Genomic DNA, 9,095 nt, shown 5'->3' with positions numbered 1-9,095 from the left:
ATAGGGATGAACGGGTTTAAGAGTTTTAAGAGTTTTTAAGAATTTTAAGAGTTTTTAAGAGTTTTAGTCAAATGCTTTATAATATAGTATAGATAGGTACCTAAAGTCATTATAAAATAAATCGACTTTAATGGATAAATATTTTTTTGTCAATTTCCCTAAAATTATTATTCACTGCAAATAATACTTTTTTTCACATGTGGGTCAACCCCTTGGCACCTCAAACTTGTTATTGTCAACCTTTCTGTAGAATTATAGTGCCATGTCAGATGACATATACATATGCCCAAATGACAACGATCTATCATACACACTTTGTTCCTTTATGAAAATCAAAAGTTACTTTCAATGACTGAATTATTAGTTATTATTACGATATTGAGTTCTTTAGTTTAAATTTTAGATATATAATTATATATACATTGCTAAAGCATTATCTAATATGTATTAATACATTCAGATCTAGCTTTCTAGGCTATCAGATACATGCAAACTACAAATAGTTAATCAACAATTCTAAAGTTTGTGGAGTTTATACTTTTAGGGCATTTTAGTGGATAATATCAAATCCATAACAATTGGTGTAAATTACACCAAATAAATCTTGTCCTTTAGTTAACAACAAAATGTAAGATTCCAAGTATATTTATTTTTATTTTCTTCAATTGGTATACAAGAATAGTGTTGTATCGAATTTGGTGTATTACTATTCATTACATCAAATTTGGTGTGTCGTTGATGTAATTCAGTGTTAAACTTTGTATTTGGTGTAAGATTTGATTTGTCCCCGTTAAAATTTAAAAATGGTCTTAGCATAAAAATTTGTATATTGTACATCAATACTTCTTTTAATTTTTTGAATGATATATTATTTATATATCTAAAAACTTATACATAAGGTTGGGTTCAGTAAGACCTGTTTGACCATAAAATAACATTGAAATCTCAAAGTAAAATATTGTCAACGTACAAAAAATACCGAATCTTCACAGTAAAAACTCAATGAATGTTTACCTTTACAATGTCTTGTTGTGAAAAATCAATATTATATATGTGGTCTCATGAGTATCACGAAAACAATCTGATTTCACATAATTTATATTATATGTATTTGATTAACGCTTGAACTCTTTAAGCTTTTAAAATATTAGATTTTACCGGTAACCCAAAATATGGTTCGACCAATAATTAGTGATATATTGACGGGTTGTTCGTATATGGAGTTGCCAAATTGGAGTTAGGAGAGAGACATTTTGGTCGAAAATAATGGCAAGTACCGATGACTATCCAACAGCATGTGATGGTGGTCGGAGTTTCTCTCCACCACACAATCATGTGGCTGAGCCACCGCCAAATTTCGATTATAACCTTTGGCCATATCATGGTACAAGTCATCTGGGTCCCTAGTGCGTTGCTTTTTCACACAGGATTACTCTACACATGTGGCCCACTAGGGTATCTACTAATGACAAATCATACTCTCACACGTGGCTCCTTATAATCTCATTCAAGATAATATTTTATAAACTAAATTATGGATTTTGTCCATATGATTTGGATTTATTACGGAATTTGTTTCTCAACTTCATTTATTACTTACAAATCCTTACGGTTTGCATTTTCTTTTGAGTTTGGTCCACATCTTAACAGCCGTTAAGCATCTCTGTTAACTATGAAGGCAAAATGGTCATGTTATTATTTTTTCTCTCTTATTGAATATTTTAGTTAAAATAATCATTTTCTCTATTTTAACATACCTATTTACAGATATTCATAACCCCCTACCCTCTTCTTTATCTCTCAACCGTCAAGAAATCCTTCCTCCTTTCCTGAGATCTTGTGCCACTGTGACTTCATCTGTGTCAAGGATTTGCTTCTAGATGTTGTAAAACAATTTCATTTTGATATGCTTATGGATCTGGATTTGATCTCATCAAACGATCTCATATGCTTCTGGATCTACATATGCATCTATTGGTTTGTGATCTAGATTAAGGTTTTGATTTATGAGTTGTTTACCAAACGTTTACCGGGTCACTTACTTTACCAAACGAGCACAGCAAGCACCATGGTTACTCTCATTCGGATTTATAAGGTATGATGTTCTTGCTCTGTAAGAGGCAAGTTAAGGGCCGTGAACTCATGTTGTTTGTATTTGATGCTTTTGTTTCTGGTTCAATTGTGGCAGTGCGGAGGGTGGTAGGTGAGTGGGTGTTGATGGATGGTAGTGAGTTGTTGGATGAGAGGTCATTCTTTGTTGATGGCAATGGATTTAAAAAAAGAGAAGGAAAATATAAGGTAATTAATTAAAATTTTCTATGAATACGCACTACAATGATAAAAGTACGCATAAATGTTAAAATGACCATTTCGCCATCTTTGTTAATGGAGATAGTAGATGGTCGTTACAATGAGAACCCGAATTTAAAACAAAATACAAACCTTAACGATTCTTTTAGTAATAAATAAAGTTAAGGGGGCAGTTCCATAATAAACCCAAAACCATAGGGACTAAATCCACAACTTACTCTACTATAATCACTCCTCCTGTAATCATTCCTTTTTAGGAAATAAAATAAGGTTTATTAGCTTTCTTTATAACACTTCAAATATATATTTTTATATCTTATAAGAACTCGTATTTTTGGAGTTTTTTTAACAAGAATTTACATTGTTTGATTTCTTTTTCTAGAGACACATTTATGTCTTATTGTCTTCTTATCTATTAAGAAGTAAACCAACCTCCTATCGTTCTCCAGACCCTCAACAATGACGTTTATCAATCAATTAACTTTAACCGAGTCCTTAAGAAATCGATCTTCACCTCTCTTAATTGATGTATTTTAATAAGATTTTTTTAAATATGTTAAATACCATCAATTACATTTTTTTTCATTTAAATGAATGCTAATTATATAGTTTATATGTAAATTTCGTAATGATGATGAATAAATATGTGAAATTGTATAAATTTATCTATAATTCAACACTATAATTTTATAAGTTAAAAATACACAATTTAAACAAATTCAGACATTTATCGATTTACAAAAACAAACAGTCATATTGATTTAGATTCCAGACTTCAGCATCACCTCTAATCATTCAAAAATGAAATAAGACTTTGAACTTTAACACCTCTTAAAAAACAAACGATACATTAGTAAAAATGGATGCCTTTTTTTCTAATTTGTCCCGTGATTTAGTAAAAAATTATAAGTAATTTGATATCTATAATATTTTTTAATTGCATTAAAATTAGAAAAAGAATTATAATTATAATAGATGAAGATGTATTTAAAAAAAAGGATAAATTGCATTCACGAATCACGATAAATCATAATTTCAAATACACGCTTTAAAAATTTATAATTTAAAATATATATTTAAAAGACTTTCACGATAATTTAAAACATACATTTCACGGTAAATCACATAAGAATATAAAGTCTTTCTACTCAAATTTTATTTTAACAACATATATTTAAAAGACACACTGGTTAACACAGTTATATCATGTAATAATGCTAACATGTTACAAGTCATTAGTTTGACCAAAATCAGACCGACATATATTTTAAGTTCAAGTTTTTAATTAAGTTGTCTTTGAAAACGTCTGATACTTATCTGAACATAACTATATCAAATCAGTAGTTTAGTCAGTCATGCATGTGAATATTATTTAATATTGTATCGACAATTTGATATTGTATTTATGGAATATATTTATTTGTATGGTCAATTTGATACAACTTTTACATACAAAAAGAGAAGCACACATGAATCTCATACCTAACAAAAAGTTATGTAGCAAATCAGGATACCAATGTCTTGTATCCATCTAAAAAATACCATAAATTATACCTAAAAATGCAATTTCAATGACCATAAATGATACCAACCAAATGGTAATATACCTTTTCTTTAATGATACCAACTAGTATTTCTCTTTTTAAAAAGTTATTGTCTACATTTCTTTATCCCCCGTTCTGTAGCTGCTAGAAACTTAGAGGCCGTTTACTAAACACTTACTTGGAAAAGTGCTTACCGAATAAATTTCCGTATCAGATGAACATGACAAGAGCCAAATATCTTACCGGGTAAGAGCGATGAGAAAGATGTAAAGTGTTACCCGATAAGTGAAGATTACGACTCTTACCCATGTAAACGTTCAATACGTTTTAATGTAATAAAATCTTACTCATTAATATTCCGATGTTGAAGTTCAATATTTACAATAAATGGTTGGTTGTAAATATATGTATAATCTATACTATCTTATAAAGCATTTGGCTAAAACTCTTAAAAACTCTTAAAACTCTTAAACCCGTTCATCCCTAAACGATTTCATCCCCAACCGATTTCATCCCATATCTGAATGCGTGTAACTAACTGTAGACAAACACAATCAAATACAGGATAAACATCTCATTTAAATATAAAAAATCTAAAATATAATTAGGATAATCATTTAGTTCTAACAGAATACTTAATTATTATCCTTATAAAATGTTATATTATTAAACCAAAAATAAATTATTTCATTATTAAACTTAAAATAAATTATAAACAAAAATCTATACTATATTATAAATGATTTGACAAAAACTCTTAAAAACTAATTTTTATGCGTAAAATACTGTTTATTAATACATATTACTTAAAACTCAAGATTACAAGTAGATTGTGCGTAAGTACAACTTATTAAAGCTCCATATCTGAATTCGTATAACTAATTATAGATAAACATAATCAAATACAAGATAAACATCTTATTTTAAATATATAAAATCTAAATTATAATTAGGAGAATCATTGAGTTCTAACAGAATACTTAATTATTATCTTTATTAAACTTAAATTAAATTATAATAAAAAAATAAATTAAAAAAAATTACATAAAAAATGAAAATTTTTAAATAGTTGATTTGACATTAACATTGATATATATTTTTTTAATTTTTATGATATCTTCAAATTTATATTTTATTCAAAAATAAAATCATTATTATTTTTTTAAAAGCACATAATCTATACTATCTATACTATATTATAAAACATTTGACAAAAACTCTTAAAAACAATTTTTTATACACGAATTATTGTTTATTGATGCATATTACTTAAAATTTAAGATTACAAGTAATTATGCATAAAGTACAACTTATTAAAGCTCCATACTCGAATTCGTCTAACTAACTGCAGATAAACATAATCAAATATTGGATAAATATCTCATTTTAAATATAAAAAATCTAAAATATAATTATGATAATCATTGATAACTAACATATTTTAATTAAGAAAATGACACTAAAACATAAGAACTTTTAAAAAGATTAATTTAATACTGATATCGATATTTTTTTTTTCAAAATTTTATGATATTTTTAAATTTATATTTTATTTAAAAATAAAAATATTACCACTTTCTCAAAACCACATAAAATCAATGTTTACTTAAAATTCAAGATTACAAGTAAATAATGCATAAGTACAACTTATTAAAACTTAATACTTGAATTTGTGTAAGTAACTACAAATAAACAAAATTAAATATAAAAAATCTAAAATATAATTAAGATAATTATCGAGTTCTAACAAAATAATTCATTATTATCTTTATAAGAAAATTATATTATTAAACCAAATATAAATTACTTCGTTATTGTACCTAAATTAAATTATAATAAAAAATTGAATTAAAAAATTACACAAAAAATGAGAAATTTTAAATAATTAATTTGATACGAATATCGATATATTTTTGTTATGCATAAAGTACTGTWTATTGATGCATATTACTTAAAATTCAAGATTACAAGTAATTATGCATTAGTACAACTTATTAAAGTTCGATATTTGAATTCGTATAAATAACTGCGGATAAACATAATCAAATAGAGGATAAACATCTCATTTTAAAATATAAAAAATCTAAAATATAATTAGGATAATTATCGAGTTCTAACAAAATAATTCATTATTATCTTTATAAGAAAATTATATTATTAAACCAAATATAAATTACTTCGTTATTGTATATAAATTAAATTATAAAAAAATTAAATTAAAAAATTACACAAAAAAAATGAAGAATTTCAAATAGTTAATTTGATACTAATATCGATATATTTTTGTCAAATTTTTATGATATCTTCAAACATATATTTTATTCAAAAATAAAAAAATCATTGTTTTCTTAAAATCACATAAAGCCATATTATAACATCGACTGAGATAAAGAATAAAATGAAATATTAAAATCACGATGTATCTCGCTGCATTGCGCGAGTACGCTTCTAGTATTTAAAAATATTTTCGAAAAAGTAAGCAGAAATTGATCTTCTCAATTAATTTATAAATATTGTTTTGTAACTTTTTTATTAAAATGGTTCACGTATTCTTTATATCCAAAATCCCACTCTAAAAAGACAAAATAAAACAAATACAAGGCACGATAATGAAAATGAAAAAACTTAGTTGTCATTTACCAAATGCTTATCTTGGTAAGCGCTTATCAATTCACGTTATCTTACCAGATGAATATGATAAAGACCAAGAATCTTACCTAGTAAGAGCTAGACAAAGAACAAGAGTCTTACCCGGTAAGTGACTGCGACAAATTTTACTACAGTTAGCGATTACCGGGTAAATTGTTGCATACAATATCGTTTTAGTAGACTAAAATCATACCCAATAAGTAAGTGATGATATTGAATTTTACTAGTAAATGCTTATTGGGCAAGTGTTTGGTAAACGACCCCTTAACAAACTTTTAACAACCAAACTCAAATGAAAAAAAGAGAGTAACCATTACCTTAGCTAATGCACCCAACATCTTTCTAATTATTGTGACAAAATCATCAACCACAGTTTTTATGTTGTTAAAGGTGCAATTACAAAGTTTCTATTTTTAAGGGTTGTTTGTTTATTTTTTATTAGTTCCAGTAAGAGGTGGATCTTGTTTGATAAAAAAAAAAAACATGTCTATTAATGATTCTAAAATCCTTTGAATGATTTTGTATCTTGGGTCTCCTTTAACCATTCAACGTCCCAATTTCATTGTAAATAATTACCAAACAATTATATTTCATTTTCCACCTATATCACGAGAGTCTTTTAATCATTCTGACCACTTAACCACTGCACCAAACCATTCAGCAATTATCAAAAATCCCCTAAAAATCTAAAGAATTTGTTCTGATCTTCCTAGAAATGTTATCATCGACCAACTTTTTTTTCAAGTAAGATTCGTCTGTCCAATAAAAAGTACTTATTTTTTTAGAAAAATCCAAACAGACAGATATTCCTCGTTCATCAAGAAATGAAGAATACTTACTTATTAAAATATCACCTCATTCTTTGTGACTTTTACTTTAATATACATAAAGATTGATGATTGATAAAAGAAAAATATACAAATTAATATATTAAATATGATTGTAAAATAATACTATTAAAAACATTAAATTTTTGAATAAAACAATTTACAAGTGTAAAACACTTTAATACACTTTTGGCTATTTACAACTGATTAAGATGAAATATAACCCGACTGTAGCTACGTAAGTGGATAAAATTGTTACTTTTACATCTGATTATCAAGTAAAAAACTCGTAATACACTATATATCGAACAAAAAATTGTACCCCTCTTTAGCACAAAAAGACGCAACTTTCAACTTCAAATATATATACTATATTATAAAACATTTGACAAAAACTCTTAAAAACCATTTTTATGCATGAAATAATGTTTATTGATGCGTATTACTTAAAATTTAATAGTACAAGTAAATTGTGCGTAAATACAACTTATTAAAACTTTATTTTTGAATTCGTGTAACTAACTGCGGATAATCACGATCAAATACATGATAAACATCTCATTTTTAATATAAAAAATTAAAATATAATTAGAATAATCATTGAGTTTTAACGGAATACTTAATTATCATCCTTATAAAAATTATATTATTAAACAAAAAAAATAGTTTGTTATTAAATCTAAATTAAATTTAGAATAAAAAATTGAATTAAAGAAATTACACAGAAAACGAGATCTTTTAAATAGTTAATTTAACATTAATATCAATATTTTTTTTTTAAAATTTATATTTCGTTCAAAAATAAAAATATTATCGTTTTCTAAAACCACATTATATCGACAGAGAAAATGAATAAAATGAAAAATTAAAATCTAGATATATTTCGCTGTATTGCGCGAATACCCTTCTAGTACTTTAATAAATATCTAAAAATCATATATCAGAATTAACATCTCCAACAACTATGATATTTGAAAATTTTAGAAATCTGAGAAAAAAGTTTGCTACAACTGCTATACTAAAAAAATGGAGAAAATAAAAGGAACAGATCCTCTTAATTTCTATTGGATATCTACACTATCTTATAAAGCATTTGGCTACAACTCTTAAAAACTCTTAAAACTCTTAAAAACTCTTAAACTCGTTCATCCCTAAACGATTTCATCTCATATCTGAATTCGTGTAACTAACTGCAGATAAACACAATCAAATACAGGATAAACATCTCATTTTAAATATAAAAATCTAAAATATAATTAGTATAATCATTAAATTCTAATAGAATGCTTAATTATTATCTTTATAAAATTTATAATATTAAACCAAAAATAAATTGTTTTATTATTAAACTTAAATAAAATTATATAAAAAAAAATATATTCTATATTATCAAATCATTTGACAAAAACTCTTAAAAACAACTTTTTATGCATAAAATACTGTTTATTAATGTATATTACTTAAAACTCAAAATTACAAGTAAATTGTGCGTATGTACAACTTATTAAAGCTTCATATCTGAATTCGTGTAACTAACTGCAGATAAACACAATCAAATACATGATAAACATCTCATTTTAAATATAAAAAATCTAAAATATAATTAGGATAATCATTGACTTCTAATAGAAAACTTAATTATTATCTTTATAAAATGTTATATTATTAAACCAAAAATATATTATTTCATTATTAAACTTAAATTAAATTATATTAAAAATATATATACTATATTATAAAGCATTTGACAAAAACTCTTAAAAAC

The sequence above is a fragment of the Cynara cardunculus genome, assembly GCF_001531365.2.
Source record: "Cynara cardunculus var. scolymus isolate 2C chromosome LG 9, CcrdV1, whole genome shotgun sequence".
NCBI lineage: Eukaryota > Viridiplantae > Streptophyta > Magnoliopsida > Asterales > Asteraceae > Cynara > Cynara cardunculus.
Note: the sequence above shows the minus strand (reverse complement) of the source record.